The sequence below is a fragment of the Scyliorhinus torazame genome, chromosome 20, assembly GCF_047496885.1.
Source record: "Scyliorhinus torazame isolate Kashiwa2021f chromosome 20, sScyTor2.1, whole genome shotgun sequence".
NCBI lineage: Eukaryota > Metazoa > Chordata > Chondrichthyes > Carcharhiniformes > Scyliorhinidae > Scyliorhinus > Scyliorhinus torazame.
In genome coordinates, this window is record NC_092726.1 from 41447828 (window position 1) to 41466501 (window position 18674).

General features: G+C 52.2%; 13 non-coding genes across 13 annotated transcripts; all 13 read right to left on the reverse strand.

Moving 5' to 3' along the window:
• Window positions 1–849: 849 nt before the first annotated feature.
• Window positions 850–1041, reverse strand: LOC140397645 (U2 spliceosomal RNA). The gene has a single exon (XR_011937078.1). It is a non-coding gene; the product is annotated as a U2 spliceosomal RNA (small nuclear RNA).
• Window positions 1042–1827: 786 nt separating this feature from the next.
• On the reverse strand, window positions 1828–2018 carry LOC140397525 (U2 spliceosomal RNA). The gene has a single exon (XR_011936960.1). It is a non-coding gene; the product is annotated as a U2 spliceosomal RNA (small nuclear RNA).
• Window positions 2019–2801: 783 nt separating this feature from the next.
• LOC140397474 (U2 spliceosomal RNA) lies at window positions 2802–2992 on the reverse strand. The gene has a single exon (XR_011936910.1). It is a non-coding gene; the product is annotated as a U2 spliceosomal RNA (small nuclear RNA).
• Window positions 2993–3770: 778 nt separating this feature from the next.
• On the reverse strand, window positions 3771–3961 carry LOC140397439 (U2 spliceosomal RNA). Its single transcript, XR_011936878.1, has one exon. It is a non-coding gene; the product is annotated as a U2 spliceosomal RNA (small nuclear RNA).
• A 778-nt stretch (window positions 3962–4739) lies between these two features.
• Window positions 4740–4930, reverse strand: LOC140397610 (U2 spliceosomal RNA). Its single transcript, XR_011937043.1, has one exon. It is a non-coding gene; the product is annotated as a U2 spliceosomal RNA (small nuclear RNA).
• Window positions 4931–5715: 785 nt separating this feature from the next.
• LOC140397791 (U2 spliceosomal RNA) lies at window positions 5716–5906 on the reverse strand. Its single transcript, XR_011937219.1, has one exon. It is a non-coding gene; the product is annotated as a U2 spliceosomal RNA (small nuclear RNA).
• A 785-nt stretch (window positions 5907–6691) lies between these two features.
• Window positions 6692–6882, reverse strand: LOC140397611 (U2 spliceosomal RNA). The gene has a single exon (XR_011937044.1). It is a non-coding gene; the product is annotated as a U2 spliceosomal RNA (small nuclear RNA).
• A 777-nt stretch (window positions 6883–7659) lies between these two features.
• On the reverse strand, window positions 7660–7850 carry LOC140397657 (U2 spliceosomal RNA). The gene has a single exon (XR_011937090.1). It is a non-coding gene; the product is annotated as a U2 spliceosomal RNA (small nuclear RNA).
• A 777-nt stretch (window positions 7851–8627) lies between these two features.
• Window positions 8628–8818, reverse strand: LOC140397716 (U2 spliceosomal RNA). Its single transcript, XR_011937146.1, has one exon. It is a non-coding gene; the product is annotated as a U2 spliceosomal RNA (small nuclear RNA).
• A 784-nt stretch (window positions 8819–9602) lies between these two features.
• On the reverse strand, window positions 9603–9793 carry LOC140397595 (U2 spliceosomal RNA). The gene has a single exon (XR_011937028.1). It is a non-coding gene; the product is annotated as a U2 spliceosomal RNA (small nuclear RNA).
• Window positions 9794–10578: 785 nt separating this feature from the next.
• On the reverse strand, window positions 10579–10769 carry LOC140397881 (U2 spliceosomal RNA). Its single transcript, XR_011937304.1, has one exon. It is a non-coding gene; the product is annotated as a U2 spliceosomal RNA (small nuclear RNA).
• A 786-nt stretch (window positions 10770–11555) lies between these two features.
• Window positions 11556–11746, reverse strand: LOC140397631 (U2 spliceosomal RNA). The gene has a single exon (XR_011937064.1). It is a non-coding gene; the product is annotated as a U2 spliceosomal RNA (small nuclear RNA).
• Window positions 11747–12531: 785 nt separating this feature from the next.
• On the reverse strand, window positions 12532–12722 carry LOC140397171 (U2 spliceosomal RNA). Its single transcript, XR_011936741.1, has one exon. It is a non-coding gene; the product is annotated as a U2 spliceosomal RNA (small nuclear RNA).
• Between the last annotated feature and the right edge of the window lie 5952 nt (window positions 12723–18674).

Genomic DNA, 18674 nt, shown 5'->3' on the forward strand with positions numbered 1-18674 from the left:
ATCCTCAGCTTCTCTCGATCAAATGTGACTACACTTGATCTTAGCCAAAAGGCCGAGAAGCGATAGCCCATATTTTCCGGCAATGGCTCTTGTCCTCCTCGTCCACCGACATTCAGGTGCACCTTGCTGCGCTCGACTGCGCTTTGGAACTTTTAGTCTACGCTCACTGTTGGTCAAGAAACCTCCAGCTTGGCCGAGCACGGTGGAGTCTGTGCATGCAGAACCAGTAAAACACAACACGAAGACATCGTCTGGCAAGCCGTCCCCTGTCGTCACCAGATGAAATGGAGACGCTGTGAAGGCCAACTGACACCCAACGGAGGGAGTCGAAGTAATCTCCACCTTTGCCGAACAAAGGGCAATCCGTGCAAGCAGCAAGTACTGGCGGAATCCAACAGAGGGCAATGTCTAGTCTCCCTGAGCTCCACCCTGGCGTGTTGGTCGTGGAGGCAGGAGAACTAAAAGAGACGCCGTGAAGGTATACCTACATCCAAACAGGATGCCGTTCAGTCTGTCGCCACACTATCCCGTTGTGCAGGATGAAGGGATGTGGTAACTGAAGTGAGGAGAAGGCAAGTCGGCATCCGAGGGTGAGGGTGAGTGGCCTGTAAATAGCAGCAGGAAATCTGTGCGGCATATCAGCTGAAAACGGAGCCTGGCTGCCGAAAGTCCTCGAGTCCATCGGCTCGCAGCATTAATGCACGAAGCTCCCGCCAGCAGAAAAGCTAGCAATGCTTTGGAGCTTGAAATGCCTTAAATTGGTCAGGATGAAGCAACTGGACAACAAAGAAAAGGGGTAGGCAGGTTTTGCGGCATTTTCTGCTTTTATACATTTGCGCCCCAAAGCAGGGTGAAGGCACCATTCCTGGAAGCACTGCAAGACCAGGTTGATGCGTGGAGCGGACGGAGCAAGCCCCTGAACCATCTCCCGAGTACTAAAAATCAATTTAACTTTCGGTCCCCAGATTAAGGACATATCAGATATTAAACTGATAAGAACAGATACTACACTTGATCTGAGCCAACAGGCCGAGAAGCGATAGCCCATATTTTCCTGCAATGGCTCTTGTCCTCCTCGTCCACCGACATTCAGGTGCACCTTGCTGCGCTCGACTGCGCTTTGGAACTTTTAGTCTACGCTCACTGTTGGTCAAGAAACCTCCAGCTTGGCCGAGCACGGTGGAGTCTGTGCATGCAGAACCAGTAAAACACAACACGAAGACATCGTCTGGCAAGCCGTCCCCTATCGTCACCAGATGAAATGGAGACGCTGTGAAGGCCCAGTGACACCCAACGGAGGGAGTCGAAGTAATCTCCACCTTTGCCGAACAAAGGACAATCCGTGCAAGCAGCAAGTACTGGCGGAATCCAACAGAGGGCAATGTCTAGTCTCCCTGAGCTCCACCCTGGCGTGTTGGTCGTGGAGTCAGGAGAACGAAAAGAGACGCCGTGAAGGTGTATCTACATCCAAACAGGATGCCGTTCAGTCTGTCGCCACACTTCCCCGTTGTGCAGGATGAAGGGATGTGGTAACTGAAGTGAGGAGAAGGCAAGTCGGCATCCGAGTGTGAAGGTGAGTGGCCTGTAAAAAGCAGCAGGAAATCTGTGTGGCATATCAGCTGAAAACGGAGCCTGGCTGCCGAAAGTCCTCGAGTCCATCGGCTCGCAGCATTAGTGCACGAAGCTCCCGCCAGCAGAAAAGCTAGCAATGCTTTGGAGCCTGAAAGGCCTTAAATTGGTCAGGATGAGACAACTGGACAAGAGAGAAAAGGGGAAGCCAGGTTTTGCGGCATTTTCTACTTTAATACATTTTGCGCCCCAAATTGGGGAGAGGGCACCATTCCTGGAAGCACTGCAAGACCAGGTTGATGCGTGGAGCGGAAGGAGCAAGCCCCTGAACCATCTCCGAGTCCTAAAACTCAATTTAATATTCGGTCCCCATATTGAGGAAATATCAGATATTAAACTGATAAGAACAGATACTACACTTGATCTGAGCCAAAAGGCCGAGAAGCGATAGCCCATATTTTCCGGCAATGGCTCTTGTCCTCCTCATCCACCGACATTCAGGTGCACCTTGCTGCGCTCGACTGTGCTTTGGAACGTTTAGTCTACGCTCACTGTTGGTCAAGAGACATCCAGCTTGGCCGAGCACGGTGGAGTCTGTGCATGCAGAACCAGTAAACACAACAGGAAGACATCGTCTGGCAAGCCGTCCCCTGTCGTCACCAGATGAAATGGAGACGCTGTGAAGGCCCAGTGACACCCAACAGAGGGAGTCGAAGTCATCTCACCTTTGCCGAACAAAGGGCAATCCGTGCAAACAGCAAGTACTGGCGGAATCCAACAGAGGGCAATGTCTAGTCTCCCTGAGCTCCACCCTGGCGTGTTGGTCGTGGAGTCAGGAGAACTAAAAGAGACGCCGTGAAGGTATACCTACATCCAAACAGGATGCCGTTCAGTCTGTCGCAACAGTATCCCGTTGTGCAGGATGAAGGGATGTGGTAACTGAAGTGAGGAGAAGGCAAGTCGGCATCCGAGGGTGAGGGTGAGTGGCCTGTAAAAAGCAGCAGGAAATCTGTGCGGCATATCAGCTGAAAACGGAGCCTGGCTGCCGAAAGTCCTCGAGTCCATCGACTCGCAACATTAGTGCACGAAGCTCCCGCCAGCAGAAAAGCTAGCAATGCTTTGGAGCTTGAAATGCCTTAAATTGGTCAAGATGAGGCAACTGGACAACAGAGAAAAGGGGTAGGCAGGTTTTGCGGCATTTTCTGCTTTTATACATTTCCGCCCCAAAGCGGGGTGAAGGCACCATTCCTGGAAGCACTGCAAGCCCAGGTTGATGCGTGGAGCGGAAGGAGCAAGCCCCTGAACCATCTCCGAGTACTAAAAATCAATTTAATATTCGGTTTTCATATTGAGAACATATCAGATATTAAACTGATAAGAACAGATACTACACTTGATCTGAGCCAAAAGGCCGAGAAGCGATAGCCCATATTTTCCGGCAATGGCTCTTGTCCTCCTCATCCACCGACATTCAGGTGCACCTTGCTGCGCTCGACTGTGCTTTGGAACTTTTAGTCTACGCTCACTGTTGGTCAAGAAACCTCCAGCTTGGCCGAGCACGGTGGAGTCTGTGCATGCAGAACCAGTAAAACACAACACGAAGACATCGTCTGGCAAGCCGTCCCCTGTCGTCACCAGATGAAATGGAGACGCTGTGAAGGCCCAGTGACACCCAACAGAGGGAGTCGAAGTCATCTCCACCTTTGCCGAACAAAGGGCAATCCGTGCAAGCAGCAAGTACTGGCGGAATCCAACAGAGGGCAATGTCTAGTCTCCCTGAGCTCCACCCTGGCGTGTTGGTCGTGGAGTCAGGAGAACGAAAAGAGATGCCGTGAAGGTGTACCTACATCCAAACAGGATGCCGTTCAGTCTGTCGCCACACTTCCCCGTTGTGCAGGATGAAGGGATGTGGTAACTGAAGTGAGCAGAAGGCAAGTCGGCATCCGAGTGTGAAGGTGTGTGGCCTGTAAAAAGCAGCAGGAAATCTGTGTGGCATATCAGCTGAAAACGGAGCCTGGCTGCCGCAAGTCCGCGAGTCCATCGGTTCGCAACATTCGTGCACGAAGCTCCCGCCAGCAGAAAAGCTAGCAATGCTTTGGAGCCTGAAAGGCCTTAAATTGGTCAGGATGAAACAACTGGACAAAAGAGAAAAACGGAAGCCACGTTTTGCGACATTTTATGCTTTGAGCGCCCCAAAGCGGGGAGAGAGCACCATTCCTGGAAGCACGGCAAGACCAGGTTGATGCGTGGAGCGGAAGGAGCAAGCCCCTGAACCATCTCCGTGTCCTAAAAATCAATTTAATATTCGGTCCCCAGATTGAGGACATATCAGATATTAAACTGATAAGAACAGATACTACACTTGATCTGAGCCAAAAGGCCGAGAAGCGATAGCCCATATTTTCCGGCAATGGCTCTTGTCCTCCTCGTCCACCGACATTCAGGTGCACCTTGCTGCGCTCGACTGTGCTTTGGAACTTTTAGTCTACGCTCACTGTTGGACAAGAGACATCCAGCTTGGCCGAGCACGGTGGAGTCTGAGCATGCAGAACCAGTAAAACACAACAGGAAGACATCGTCTGGCAAGCCGTCCCCTGTCGTCACCAGATGAAATGGAGACGCTGTGAAGGCCCAGTGACACCCAACGGAGGGAGTCGAAGTCATCTCCACCTTTGCCGAACAAAGGGCAATCCGTGCAAGCAGCAAGTACTGGCGGAATCCAACAGAGGGCAATGTCTAGTCTCCCTGAGCTCCACCCTGGCGTGTTGGTCGTGGAGTCAGGAGAACGAAAAGAGATGCCGTGAAGGTGTACCTACATCCAAACAGGATGCCGTTCAGTCTGTCGCCACACTTCCCCGTTGTGCAGGATGAAGGGATGTGGTAACTGAAGTGAGGAGAAGGCAAGTCGGCACCCGAGTGTGAAGGTGAGTGGCCTGTAAAAAGCAGCAGGAAATCTGTGTGGCATATCAGCTGAAAACGGAGCCTGGCTGCCGCAAGTCCGCGAGTCCATCGGCTCGCAACATTCGTGCACGAAGCTCCCGCCAGCAGAAAAGCTAGCAATGCTTTGGAGCCTGAAAGGCCTTAAATTGGTCAGGATGAGACAACTGGACAAGAGAGAAAAACGGAAGCCACGTTTTGCGGCATTTTATGCTTTGAGCGCCCCAAAGCGGGGAGAGAACACCATTCCTGGAAGCACGGCAAGACCAGGTTGATGCGTGGAGCGGAAAGAGCAAGCCCCTGAACCATCTCCGAGTCCTAAAAATCAATTTAATATTCGGTCCCCAGATTAAGGACATATCAGATATTAAACTGATAAGAACAGATACTACACTTGATCTGAGCCAAAAGGCCGAGAAGCGATAGCCCATATTTTCCGGCAATGGCTCTTGTCCTCCTCGTCCACCGACATTCAGGTGCACCTTGCTGCGCTCGACTGTGCTTTGGAACTTTTAGTCTACGCTCACTGTTGGACAAGAGACATCCAGCTTGGCCGAGCACGGTGGAGTCTGAGCATGCAGAACCAGTAAAACACAACAGGAAGACATCGTCTGGCAAGCCGTCCCCTGTCGTCACCAGATGAAATGGAGACGCTGTGAAGGCCCAGTGACACCCAACAGAGGGAGTCGAAGTCATCTCCACCTTTGCCGAACAAAGAGCAATCCGTGGAAACAGCAAGTACTGGCGGAATCCAACAGAGGGCAATGTCTAGTCTCCCTGAGCTCCACCCTGGCGTGTTGGTCGTGGAGTCAGGAGAACTAAAAGAGTCGCCGTGAAGGTATACCTACATCCAAACAGGATGCCGTTCAGTCTGTCGCAACAGTATCCCGTTGTGCAGGATGAAGGGATGTGGTAACTGAAGTGAGGAGAAGGCAAGTCGGCATCCGAGGGTGAGGGTGAGTGGCCTGTAAAAAGCAGCAGGAAATCTGTGCGGCATATCAGCTGAAAACGGAGCCTGGCTGCCGAAAGTCCTCGAGTCCATCGACTCGCAACATTAGTGCACGAAGCTCCCGCCAGCAGAAAAGCTAGCAATGCTTTGGAGCTTGAAATGCCTTAAATTGGTCAAGATGAGGCAACTGGACAACAGAGAAAAGGGGTAGGTAGGTTTTGCGGCATTTTCTGCTTTTATACATTTCCGCCCCAAAGCGGGGTGAAGGCACCATTCCTGGAAGCACTGCAAGCCCAGGTTGATGCGTGGAGCGGAAGGAGCAAGCCCCTGAACCATCTCCGGGTCCTAAAAATCAATTGAATATTCGGTCTCCATATTGAGAACATATCAGATATTAAACTGATAAGAACAGATACTACACGTGATCTGAGCCAAAAGGCCGAGAAGCGATAGCCCATATTTTCCGGAAATGGCTCTTGTCCTCCTCATCCACCGACATTCACGTGCACCTTGCTGCGCTCGACTGTGCTTTGGAACTTTTAGTCTACGCTCACTGTTGGTCAAGAAACCTCCAGCTTGGCCGAGCACGGTGGAGTCTGTGCATGCAGAACCAGTAAAACACAACACGAAGACATCGTCTGGCAAGCCGTCCCCTGTCGTCACCAGATGAAATGGAGACGCTGTGAAGGCCAGTGACACCCAACGGAGGGAGTGGAAGAAATCTCCACCTTTGCCGAACAAAGGACAATCCGTGCAAGCAGCAAGTACTGGCGGTATCCAACAGGGGGCAATGTCTAGTCTCCCTGAGCTCCACCCTAGCGTGTTGGTCGTGGAGTCAGGAGAAAGAAAAGAGACGCCGTGAAGGTATACCTACATCCAAACAGGATGCCGTTCAGTCTGTCGCCACACTTCCCCGTTGTGCAGGATGAAGGGATGTGGTAACTGAAGTGAGGAGTAGGCAAGTCGGCATCCGAGTGTGAAGGTGAGTGGCCTGTAAAAAGCAGCAGGAAATCTGTGTGGCATATCAGCTGAAAACGGAGCCTGGCTGCCGCAAGTCCGCGAGTCCATCGGCTCGCAACATTCGTGCACGAAGCTCCCGCCAGCAGAAAAGCTAGCAATGCTTTGGAGCCTGAAAGGCCTTAAATTGGTCAGGATGAGACAACTGGACAAGAGAGAAAAGGGGAAGCCAGGTTTTGCGGCATTTTCTGCTTTTATACATTTTGCGCCCCAAAGCGGGGAGAGGGCATCATTCCTGGAAGCACTGCAAGACCAGGTTGATGCGTGGAGCGGAAGGAGCAAGCCCCTGAACCATTTCCGAATCCTAAAAATCAATTTAATATTCGGTCCCCAGATTGAGGACATAACAGATATTAAACTGATAAGAACAGATACTACACTTGATCTGAGCCAAAAGGCCGAGAAGCGATAACCCATATTTTCCGGCAATGGCTCTTGTCCTCCTCATCCACCGACATTCAGGTGCACCTTACTGCGCTCGACTGTGCTTTGGAACTTTTAGTCTACGCTCACTGTTGGTCAAGAGACATCCAGCTTGGCCGAGCACGGTGGAGTCTGTGCATGCAGAACCAGTAAACACAACACGAAGACATCGTCTGGCAAGCCGTCCCCTGTCGTCACCAGATGAAATGGAGACGCTGTGAAGGCCCAGTGACACCCAACGGAGGGAGTCGAAGTCATCTCCACCTTTGCCGAACAAAGGGCAATCCGTGCAAGCAGCAAGTACTGGCGGAATCCAACAGAGGGCAATGTCTAGTCTCCCTGAGCTCCACCCTGGCGTGTTGGTCGTGGAGTCAGGAGAACGAAAAGAGACGCCGTGAAGGTGTACCTACATCCAAACAGGATGCCGTTCAGTCTGTCGCCACACTTCCCCGTTGTGCAGGATGAAGGGATGTGGTAACTGAAGTGAGGAGAAGGCAAGTCGGCATCCGAGGGTGAGGGTGAATGGCCTGTAAAAAGCAGCAGGAAATCTGTGGGGCATATCAGCTGAAAACGGAGCCTGGCTGCCGCAAGTCCGCGAGTCCATCGGCTCGCAACATTCGTGCACGAAGCTCCCGCCAGCAGAAAAGCTAGCAATGCTTTGGAGCCTGAAAGGCCTTAAATTGGTCAGGATGAAACAACTGGACAAGGGAGAAAAACGGAAGCCACGTTTTGCGGCATTTTATGCTTTTAGCGCCCCAAAGCGGGGAGAGGGCACCATTCCTGGAAACACAGCAAGACCAGGTTGATGCGTGGAGCGGATGGAACAAGCCCCTGAACCATCTCCGAGTCCTAAAAATCAATTTAACATTCGGTCCCCAGATGGAGGACATATCAGATATTAAACTGATAAGAACAGATACTACACTTGATCTGAGCCAAAAGGCCGAGAAGCGATAACCCATATTTTCCGGCAATGGCTCGTGTCCTCCTCATCCACCAACATTCAGGTGCACCTTGCTGCGCTCGACTGTGCTTTGGAACTTTTAGTCTACGCTCACTGTTGGTCAAGAGACATCCAGCTTGGCCGAGCACGGTGGAGTCTGTGCATGCAGAACCAGTAAACACAACACGAAGACATCGTCTGGCAAGCCGTCCCCTGTCGTCACCAGATGGAATGGAGACGCTGTGAAGGCCCAGTGACACCCAACAGAGGGAGTCGAAGTCATCTCCACCTTTGCCGAACAAAGGGCAATCCGTGCAAACAGCAAGTACTGGCGGAATCCAACAGAGGGCAATGTCTAGTCTCCCTGAGCTCCACCCTGGCGTGTTGGTCGTGGAGTCAGGAGAACGAAAAGAGACGCCGTGAAGGTATACCTACATCCAAACAGGATGCCGTTCAGTCTGTCGCAACAGTATCCCGTTGTGCAGGATGAAGGGATGTGGTAACTGAAGTGAGGAGAAGGCAAGTCGGCATCCGAGGGTGAGGGTGAGTGGCCTGTAAAAAGCAGCAGGAAATCTGTGCGGCATATCAGCTGAAAACGGAGCCTGGCTGCCGAAAGTCCTCGAGTCCTTCGACTCGCAACATTCGTGCACGAAGCTCCCGCCAGCAGAAAAGCTAGCAATGCTTTGGAGCCTGAAAGGCCTTAAATTGGTCAGGATGAAACAACTGGACAAGAGAGAAAAACGGAAGCCACGTTTTGCGGCATTTTATGCTTTTAGCGCCCCAAAGCGGGGAGAGGGCAACATTCCTGGAAGCACGGCAAGACCAGGTTGATGCGTGGAGCGGATGGAGCAAGCCCCTGAACCATCTCCGAGTCCTAAAAATCAATTTAACATTCGGTCCCCAGATTGAGGGCATATCAGATATTAAACTGATAAGAACAGATACTACACTTGATCTGAGCCAAAAGGCCGAGAAGCGATAACCCATATTTTCCGGCAATGGCTCGTGTCCTCCTCATCCACCGACATTCAGGTGCACCTTGCTGCGCTGGACTGTGCTTTGGAACTTTTAGTCTACGCTCACTGTTGGTCAAGAGACATCCAGCTTGGCCGAGCACGGTGGAGTCTGTGCATGCAGAACCAGTAAACACAACACGAACACATCGTCTGGCAAGCCGTCCCCTGTCGTCACCAGATGAAATGGAGACGCTGTGAAGGCCCAGTGACACCCAACGGAGGGAGTCGAAGTCATCTCCACCTTTGCCGAACAAAGGGCAATCCGTGCAAGCAGCAAGCACTGGCGGAATCCAACAGAGGGCAATGTCTAGTCTCCCTGAGCTCCACCCTGGCGTGTTGGTCGTGGAGTCAGGAGAACGAAAAGAGACGCCGTGAAGGTGTACCTACATCCAAACAGGATGCCGTTCAGTCTGTCGCCACACTTCGCCGTTGTGCAGGATGAAGGGATGTGGTAACTGAAGTGAGGAGAAGGCAAGTCGGCATCCGAGGGTGAGGGTGAGTGGCCTGTAAAAAGCAGCAGGAAATCTGTGTGGCATATCAGCTGAAAACGGAGCCTGGCTGCCGCAAGTCCGCGAGTCCATCGGCTCGCAACATTCGTGCACGAAGCTCCCGCCAGCAAAAAAGCTAGCAATGCTTTGGAGCTTGAAATGCCTTAAATTGGTCAAGATGAAGCAACTGGACAACAGAGAAAAGGGGTAGGCAGGTTTTGCGGCATTTTCTGCTTTTATACATTTCCGCCCCAAAGCGGGGTGAAGGCACCATTCCTGGAAGCACTGCAAGACCAGGTTGATGCGTGGAGCGGAAGGAGCAAGCCCCTGAACCATCTCCGAGTCCTAAAAATCAATTTAATATTCGGTCTCCATATTGAGAACATATCAGATATTAAACTGATAAGAACAGATACTACACTTGATCTGAGCCAAAAGGCCGAGAAGCGATAGCCCATATTTTCCGGCAATGGCTCTTGTCCTCCTCATCCACCGACATTCAGGTGCACCTTGCTGGGCTCGACTGTGCTTTGGAACTTTTAGTCTACGCTCACTGTTGGTCAAGAAACCTCCAGCTTGGCCGAGCACGGTGGAGTCTGTGCATGCAGAACCAGTAAAACACAACACGAAGACATCGTCTGGCAAGCCGTCCCCTGTCGTCACCAGATGAAATGGAGACGCTGTGAAGGCCAGTGACACCCAACGGAGGGAGTGGAAGAAATCTCCACCTTTGCCGAAAAAAGGACAATCCGTGCAAGCAGCAAGTACTGGCGGTATCCAACAGGGGGCAATGTCTAGTCTCCCTGAGCTCCACCCTAGCGTGTTGGTCGTGGAGTCAGGAGAACGAAAAGAGACGCCGTGAAGGTATACCTACATCCAAAGAGAATGCCGTTCAGTCTGTCGCCACACTTCCCCATTGTGCAGGATGAAGGGATGTGGTAACTGAAGTGAGGAGAAGGCAAGTCGGCATCCGAGTGTGAAGGTGAGTGGCCTGTAAAGAGCAGCAGGAAATCTGTGTGGCATATCAGCTGAAAACGGAGCCTGGCTGCCGCAAATCCGCGAGTCCATCGGCTCACAACATTCGTGCACGGAGCTCCCGACAGCAGAAAAGCTAGCAATGCTTTGGAGCCTGAAAAGCCTTAAATTGGTCAGGATGAGACAACTGGACAAGAGAGAAAAGGGTAAGCCAAGTTTTGCGGAATTTTCTGCTTTTATACATTTGGCGCCCCAAAGCGGGGAGAGGGCACCATTCCTGGAAGCACTGCAAGACCAGGTTGATGCGTGGAGCGGAAGGAGCAAGCCCCTGAACCATCTCCGAGTCCTAAAAATCAATTTAATATTCGGTCCCCAGATTGAGGACATATCAGATATTAAACTGATAAGAACAGATACTACACTTGATCTGAGCCAAAAGGCCGAGAAGCGATAGCCCATATTTTCCGGCAATGGCTCTTGTCCTCCTCGTCCACCGACATTCAGGTGCACCTTGCTGCGCTCGACTGTGCTTTGGAACTTTTAGTCTACGCTCACTGTTGGACAAGAGACATCCAGCTTGGCCGAGCACGGTGGAGTCTGAGCATGCAGAACCAGTAAAACACAACAGGAAGACATCGTCTGGCAAGCCGTCCCCTGTCGTCACCAGATGAAATGGAGACGCTGTGAAGGCCCAGTGACACCCAACAGAGGGAGTCGAAGTCATCTCCACCTTTGCCGAACAAAGGGCAATCCGTGCAAACAGCAAGTACTGGCGGAATCCAACAGAGGGCAATGTCTAGTCTCCCTGAGCTCCACCCTGGCGTGTTGGTCGTGGAGTCAGGAGAACGAAAAGAGACGCCGTGAAGGTGTACCTACATCCAAACAGGATGCCGTTCAGTCTGTCGCCACACTTCCCCGTTGTGCAGGATGAAGGGATGTGGTAACTGAAGTGAGGAGAAGGCAAGTCGGCATCCGAGTGTGAAGGTGAGTGGCCTGTAAAAAGCAGCAGGAAATCTGCGTGGCATATCAGCTGAAAACGGAGCCTGGCTGCCGCAAGTCCGCGAGTCCATCGGCTCGCAACATTCGTGCACGAAGCTCCCGCCAGCAGAAAAGCTAGCAATGCTTTGGAGCCTGAAAGGCCTTAAATTGGTCAGGATGAGACAACTGGACAAGAGAGAAAAGGGGAAGCCAGGTTTTGCGGCATTTCCTGCTTTTATACATTTTGCGCCCCAAAGCGGGGAGAGGGCACCATTCCTGGAAGCACGACAAGACCAGGTTGATGCGTGGAGCGGATGGAGCATGCCCCTGAACCATCTCCGATTCCTAAAAATCAATTTAACATTCGGTCCCCAGATTGAGGACATATCAGATATTAAACTGATAAGAACAGATACTACACTTGATCTGAGCCAAAAGGCCGAGAAGCGATAACCCATATTTTCCGGCAATGGCTCGTGTCCTCCTCATCCACCGACATTCAGGTGCACCTTGCTGCGCTCGACTGTGCTTTGGAACTTTTAGTCTACGCTCACTGTTGGTCAAGAGACATCCAGCTTGGCCGAGCACGGTGGAGTCTGTGCATGCAGAACCAGTAAACACAACACGAAGACATCGTCTGGCAAGCCGTCCCCTGTCGTCACCAGATGAAATGGAGACGCTGTGAAGGCCCAGTGACACCCAACGCAGGGAGTCGAAGTCATCTCCACCTTTGCCGAACAAAGGGCAATCCGTGCAAGCAGCAAGTACTGGCGGAATCCAACAGAGGGCAATGTCTAGTCTCCCTGAGCTCCACCCTGGCGTGTTGGTCGTGGAGTCAGGAGAACGAAAAGAGACGCCGTGAAGGTGTACCTACATCCAAACAGGATGCCGTTCAGTCTGTCGCCACACTATCCCGTTGTGCAGGATGAAGGGATGTGGTAACTGAAGTGAGGAGAAGGCAAGTCGGCATCCGAGGGTGAGGGTGAGTGGCCTGTAAAAAGCAGCAGGAAATCTGTGCGGCATATCAGCTGAAAACGGAGCCTGGCTGCCGCAAGTCCGCGAGTCCATCGGCTCACAACATTCGTGCACGAAGCTCCCGCCAGCAGAAAAGCTAGCAATGCTTAGGAGCCTGAAAGGCCTTAAATTGGTCAGGATGAGATAACTGGACAAGAGAGAAAAGGGGAAGCCAGGTTTTGCGGCATTTTCTGCTTTTATACGTTTTGCACCCCAAAGCGGGGAGAGGGCACCATTCCTGGAAGCACTGCAAGACCAGGTTGATGCGTGGAGCGGAAGGAGCAAGCCCCTGAACCATCTCCGAGTCCTAAAAATCAATTTAATATTCGGTCCCCAGATTGAGGACATATCAGATATTAAACTGATAAGAACAGATTTTTTTTTTTTTTTTTTTTTTTTTTTCAAAAAAATATACTTTATTCATAAAAATTTATCATGAGCATTACAGAAACCTTTCAAATTGTCTTGACTGTACATTTCCGGCAGGGTTACATGTTGCCTTGACTTTCTTTCATTCAATTTTGATATTGTCATACACATATCACTCTTTACATTACAATTCCTTCTTAAATATTTACATTGTCATGTTTGTTTTATACATTGGAGTGTTGGTTGCCCAGACCGAGGGGCTTTACACTGTTACGCGCCCCTCGGTGTACATTTGCTGGAAAGACTTTACACAGTGGTCTTTCCCCATTGCGCCTTGGCGGCAGCTGCCCCAAGCTTGAGTGCTTCCCTCAGCACGTAGTCCTGGACCTTGGAATGTGCCAGTCTGCAACACTCGGTCGAGGACAATTCTTTGCACTGGAAGATCAGCAAGTTTCGGGCAGACCAAAGAGCGTCTTTTACCGAGTTGATGACCTTCCAGCAGCAGTTGATATTTGTCTCGGTGTGTGTCCCTGGAAACAGTCCGTAGAGCACAGAGTCCTGTGTCACAGATCTGTTTGGGATAAACCTTGACAAATACCACTGCATCTCTCTCCAGACCTTCTTTGCAAAGGCACATTCCACAAGGAGGTGTGTGACCGTCTCATTTCCCCCACAGCCACTCCGAGGGCAGCGTGCATTGGTGCAGAGCCTTCGGGTGTGCATGAAGAATCTGACAGGGAGGGCCCTTCTCACCACCAGCCAAGCTAGGTCTTGGTGCTTGTTTGAAAGTTCTGGTGATGAGGCGTTCTGCCAGATGACTCTGGCAGTCTGCTCAGGGAACCATCCAACGTCCTCCACGGTCTCCTTTTCCCTGAGGGCCTCGAGGACATTACGTGCTGACCACTGCTTCATTGCCTTGTGGTCAAAGGTGTTTTCCTTCAAAAACTTTTCCACAAAGGACAGGTGGTACGGTACGGTCCAACTACTTGGAGCGTTCCGTGGCAATGAGGCCAGGCCCATCCTTCGCAACACCGGGGACAGGTAGAACCTCAGTATGTAGTGACACTTGGTGTTTGCATACTGGGGGTCCACGCACAGCTTGATGCAGCTGGACACAAAGGTGGCCAACAGGATGAGGGAGGCGTTGGGTACGTTCCGCGCTCCCTTCTCCAGAGGTTTGTACATGGTGTCCCTTCGGACACGGTCCATCTTGGATTGCCAGATAAATTTGAAGATGGCCCGGGTGACTGCTGTGGCGTAGGGTCGGGTTATGGGCCAGACCTGCGCCACGTACAGTAGCACCGAGAGTACCTCACACCTGATGACCAGGGTTTTGCCCGCAATGGAGAGGGAGCGTTGCTCCCACCAGCCCAGTTTCTGTCTTACCTTTCCTATGCGCTCCTCCCAGTTTTTGGTGCACGCCCCAGCAGCTCCGAACCATATCCCCAGCACCTTCAGGTAATCTGACCTGACAGTGAAGGGGACAAAGGACCGGTCGGCCCAGTTCCCAAAGAACATGGCCTCGCTCTTGCCCCGGTTTACCTTGGCTCCAGAGGCCAGTTCAAACTGGTCGCAGGTGTTCAAGAGCCTGCGTACAGACGCAGGATCCGAGCAGAAGACGGCAACGTCGTCCATGTACAGGGAGGCCTTGACTTGCATGCCTCCACTGCCTGGGATCGTCACTCCTCTTATGCCCGGATCCCTCCTGATGGACTCGGCAAAAGGTTCTATGCAGCACACAAAAAGGGCAGAGGAGAGAGGGCAGCCCTGCCTGACTCCAGATCTGATCTGGAACTTTTCTGATTCCCACCCATTGATTGAGACTGCGCTATAGATGTTTGTGTAGAGCAGTTTGATCCAATTGCGAATTCCCTCCCCAAACCCCATTTTGGAGAGCACATCCATCATGTAGGTGTGCGATATTCTGTCAAAAGCCTTCTCCTGGTCAAGGCTGATGAGGCAAGTGTCCACCCCCCTGTCCTGCACGTAGGCGATCGTATCCCTGAGTAGCGCGAGGCTATCAGAGATCTTCCTGCCGGGTACAGCACAGGTCTGGTCAGGGTGGATCACCGACTCCAGAGCAGACCTGACCCGATTGGCGATGACCTTTGCTAGAATTTTGTAGTCCACATTCAACAGTGAAATGGGTCGCCAATTTCGAATTTCTTCCCTTTCCCCCTTCTGCTTGTAGATGAGGGTGATGATGCCTTTCCTCATGGACTCTGACATGCTGCCTTCCAGAAGCATACTCTCGTACACTTCCAGCAGGTCTGGGCCCATCCAGTCCCACAGAGCCGAATACAACTCAACCGGTAAGCCGTCGCTTCCGGGAGTTTTACTCGTCTCGAAGGACTTGGCGGCCTTTGTCAGCTCGTCCAGAGTTAGTGGTTTGTCCAGGTTTTCCAGCTCGCTGTCGCCTATGACCTCCGTGATAGTCGACAGGAAGGTCTGGGAAACAGTGCTATCTGTTGGCTTCAGGTCATACAGTCCGGCATAAAAGGATTGGCTGATCCTCAGGATGTCAGACTGCGATGACTTTTCAGAGCCATCTTCTTCCTTCAGGCTGCTGATCACAGAGGTGTCTCTGTGCACCTTTTGGAAGAAGAAGCGTGAGCACTTTTCGTCCTGCTCCACGGAGCGGACTCTGGAACGGAAGATAACCTTGGAGGCCTCCGAGGTGTAGAGCGAGGCTTGCTGGCTCTTCACCTCTTGGAGATCCTCCTTGACATCCACCCCCATCGACTGCAGCTGGAGCAAATTTTGCATACTTTTCTGGAGCCTGGACATGACCCCTCGTCTCTCTCTCACCTTTTGAACGCCCTTGAGGATGAAAAACCTCTTGATATTCCCCTTGATTGCTTCCCACCAGAGATGTGGGGCCTCAAAGAGGGGTTTCACGGTTCTCCAACCTTTGTAATCCCTCCTGAGTTCCTCGATGTTCTCAGGGGTCAGCAGTTTTACATTTAGCTTCCACGTCCCCCTGCCTACCCCCTGGTCTTCCTGCAGGTGGCAGTCGGCCAGTAGGAGGCAGTGGTCAGAGAAGAACACCGGCGTTACGTCGGTGGACCTGACCGTGAAAGCTCGGGACACAAAAAAGAAGTCTATCCTGGAGCGGACGGACCCGTCTGGCCGTGACCATGTGTATCTACGCTGCGCGCCGTCTGCAGGGTTGCTGTAGACGTCGAGCAGCTTGGCGTCTTTTACCGTTTCCATCAGGAGTCTGGACGTAGCGTCTAGTTTGCTGTCGGCTTTGCTGGATCGTCCAGCCGCATCGATGATGCAGTTGAAGTCACCACCCAGGATGACCGGCTTGGAGGTGGCCAACAGCAGTGGGAGTTGCTGAAGAACTGCCAGCCGCTCACTTTTTACGGCCGGGGCGTACACATTAATAAGTCTGAGAGGGGTGTTTTTGTATTTCACGTCTGCTACGAGGAGGCGCCCGCCTACCACCTCCTTAACGTCGGAGATGGTGAAGTTGCCTCCCCGCAGCAGAATACCCAGGCCGGAGGAGCGGCAGTCGTTTCCTCCTGACCAGATGGATGGCCCGTGGGACCACCAGCTCGACCAGCGCCTGTAGTTGCTGAGGTGCGGAATTCCGCACTCCTGCAGGAACAGTAGGTCAGCTTTTACATTTGCCAAATAGTCGAGTGTGGCTACACACCGCGAAGTATCTTTGATGCTTCGCACATTTATGGATGCAATTTTTAAACCCATTATAAAAAAGATAGATTTACCAGTCTCAAGAGTCCAGAGTCTATACAGTTGGCTGTTCCAGCTGTTCGATGTTCCCCAGCATGCCGGTGGTGCTCGCAAACTTTAGCACAGTTGCAGGGCTGAGAAAGCTGTTCTGGTCCGTACTGGCCCCGTGATTTTGATGCAGATGCATTGGGGGGGTGATGTAGCCCTGGCGTTCGTCATGGCAGTCAGTAGGTGTTGGGGTTGCAGGCCGGTCTTCACCTGGGTTGTTGCTGCTCGTTGCTATCGGGGGTTGGTCTGTGACCTTGTTTGCTTCCCGGTCGGTGGTCTGGGGGGTCTGTGCCTTCCGTTCCACGTTGGTGCTTTGCCTCTTTATTTGAGGCCGATTCTTGTCCTGTTTTCCCTCATCGGATGAGGTGTCGGCGCTAAGTGCGCCGGCTGAGAGGTGTCGCTTTTTGCCACTACCCCTCGGGGGGTTCTTCAGTTTGTTTTTTTGTTTCCGCTTTCGTTTGTCCCTGTTCACTGTTTCCCAGGGCTCTTTATTCTTTGTCCCATCCTCTTCCTCTTCCATTGAGTGTTCCTCATCAGATGGGGCTGGGGTTGGGTTGTCAGGAGGTGCTGGGGCCTCTTCTTTTTGTTGGGGGCCCTTTTGTTGCTTTTCCTCATTCTGAGCCGTGGTGTCTTTTTCGGTGGAGGGTGTATGCACCTCCTCTCTGGTCGCCTTTTTAACTCCGCTGCTGATGATTTCTGCGTATGTTGCCCCGCGTTTCGGGCAGGCCCTGTAAAGATGGCCGGCCTCCCCACACAGGTTGCAGCACTTGTCTTCTTTGCAGTCCTTAGTCATGTGTCCCTCCTGCCTGCAGTTCTTGCAGAAGGTCACACTGCAGTTTGCGGCAACATGCCCCGTTTTGCCACAGGTGTGGCATACACGTGGCTGTCCCACGTAGTAGAGGTAGCCACGATTTACTCCAATAGCGAAATTGGAGGGGGGATGCAGGATGGCTCCGTTGCTGTCCGTTCTTAGGGTCACCTTGACCTGGTGCTCACTTGTCCAGATGCCGAAGGTGTCTTTCACTTGCACGCTGTCACTTTTCAGCTCAGCGTACCTGGCGAGGAACGTGAGCACATCAGATACAGGGACGTGGGGGTTGTACGTGTGCAGTGTAACAACCCGATTTCGCTGTGCCGGTAGCGTAAACAGAGGTTCCGCAGTCAGGATCGACAAGGGACTCTGGTTACCTTTTTCCTTGAAGACGTTCAAGAATTTGATGCACGCTGCGACGCTCTTGAAGGTGACATCAAAGAAACCATTCTTGGGGAAGTTTTGCAAGCAGAAGATCTCTGTTGCTTTAAACCCACAGCACTCGAGCAGCACCTTCTTCACGAAGTGTTTCCGGTCCAAAGGTGACTCTCCATCCGTTTTCTTCACTGTGACTCGGACAGTGTTTCGCACGCCCCAGCCTGGTGGTCGGGATGCAGCTGCATCCATAGCTCGTACGTTGGGTGTGAAACTGTATCGGCGTTAGGCCTAAACCCGAGGTTTAGGCCAGCATGTAGATCCACCAATAGCAGCCAAGCTCCAAACGTTTCTTCTTTGGCGACTTCAATCCCTCCGAGTTCTCCAATCCACGATCGTCATCGAAATCCTCAGCTTCCCTCGATCAAATGAGACTACACTTGATCTGAACCAAAAGGCCGAGAAGCGATAGCCCATATTTTCCGGCAATGGCTCTTGTCCTCCTCGTCCACCGACATTCAGGTGCACCTTGCTGCGCTCGACTGTGCTTTGGAACTTTTAGTCTACGCTCACTGTTGGTCAAGAAACCTCCAGCTTGGCCGAGCACGGTGGAGTCTGTGCATGCAGAACCAGTAAAACACAACACGAAGACATCGTCTGGCAAGCCGTCCCCTGTCGTCACCAGATGAAATGGAGACGCTGTGAAGGCCAGTGACACCCAACGGAGGGAGTGGAAGAAATCTCCACCTTTGCCGAAAAAAGGACAATCCGTGCAAGCAGCAAGTACTGGCGGTATCCAACAGGGGGCAATGTCTAGTCTCCCTGAGCTCCACCCTAGCGTGTTGGTCGTGGAGTCAGGAGAACGAAAAGAGACGCCGTGAAGGTATACCTACATCCAAAGAGAATGCCGTTCAGTCTGTCGCCACACTTCCCCGTTGTGCAGGATGAAGGGATGTGGTAACTGAAGTGAGGAGAAGGCAAGTCGGCATCCGAGTGTGAAGGTGAGTGGCCTGTAAAGAGCAGCAGGAAATCTGTGTGGCATATCAGCTGAAAACGGAGCCTG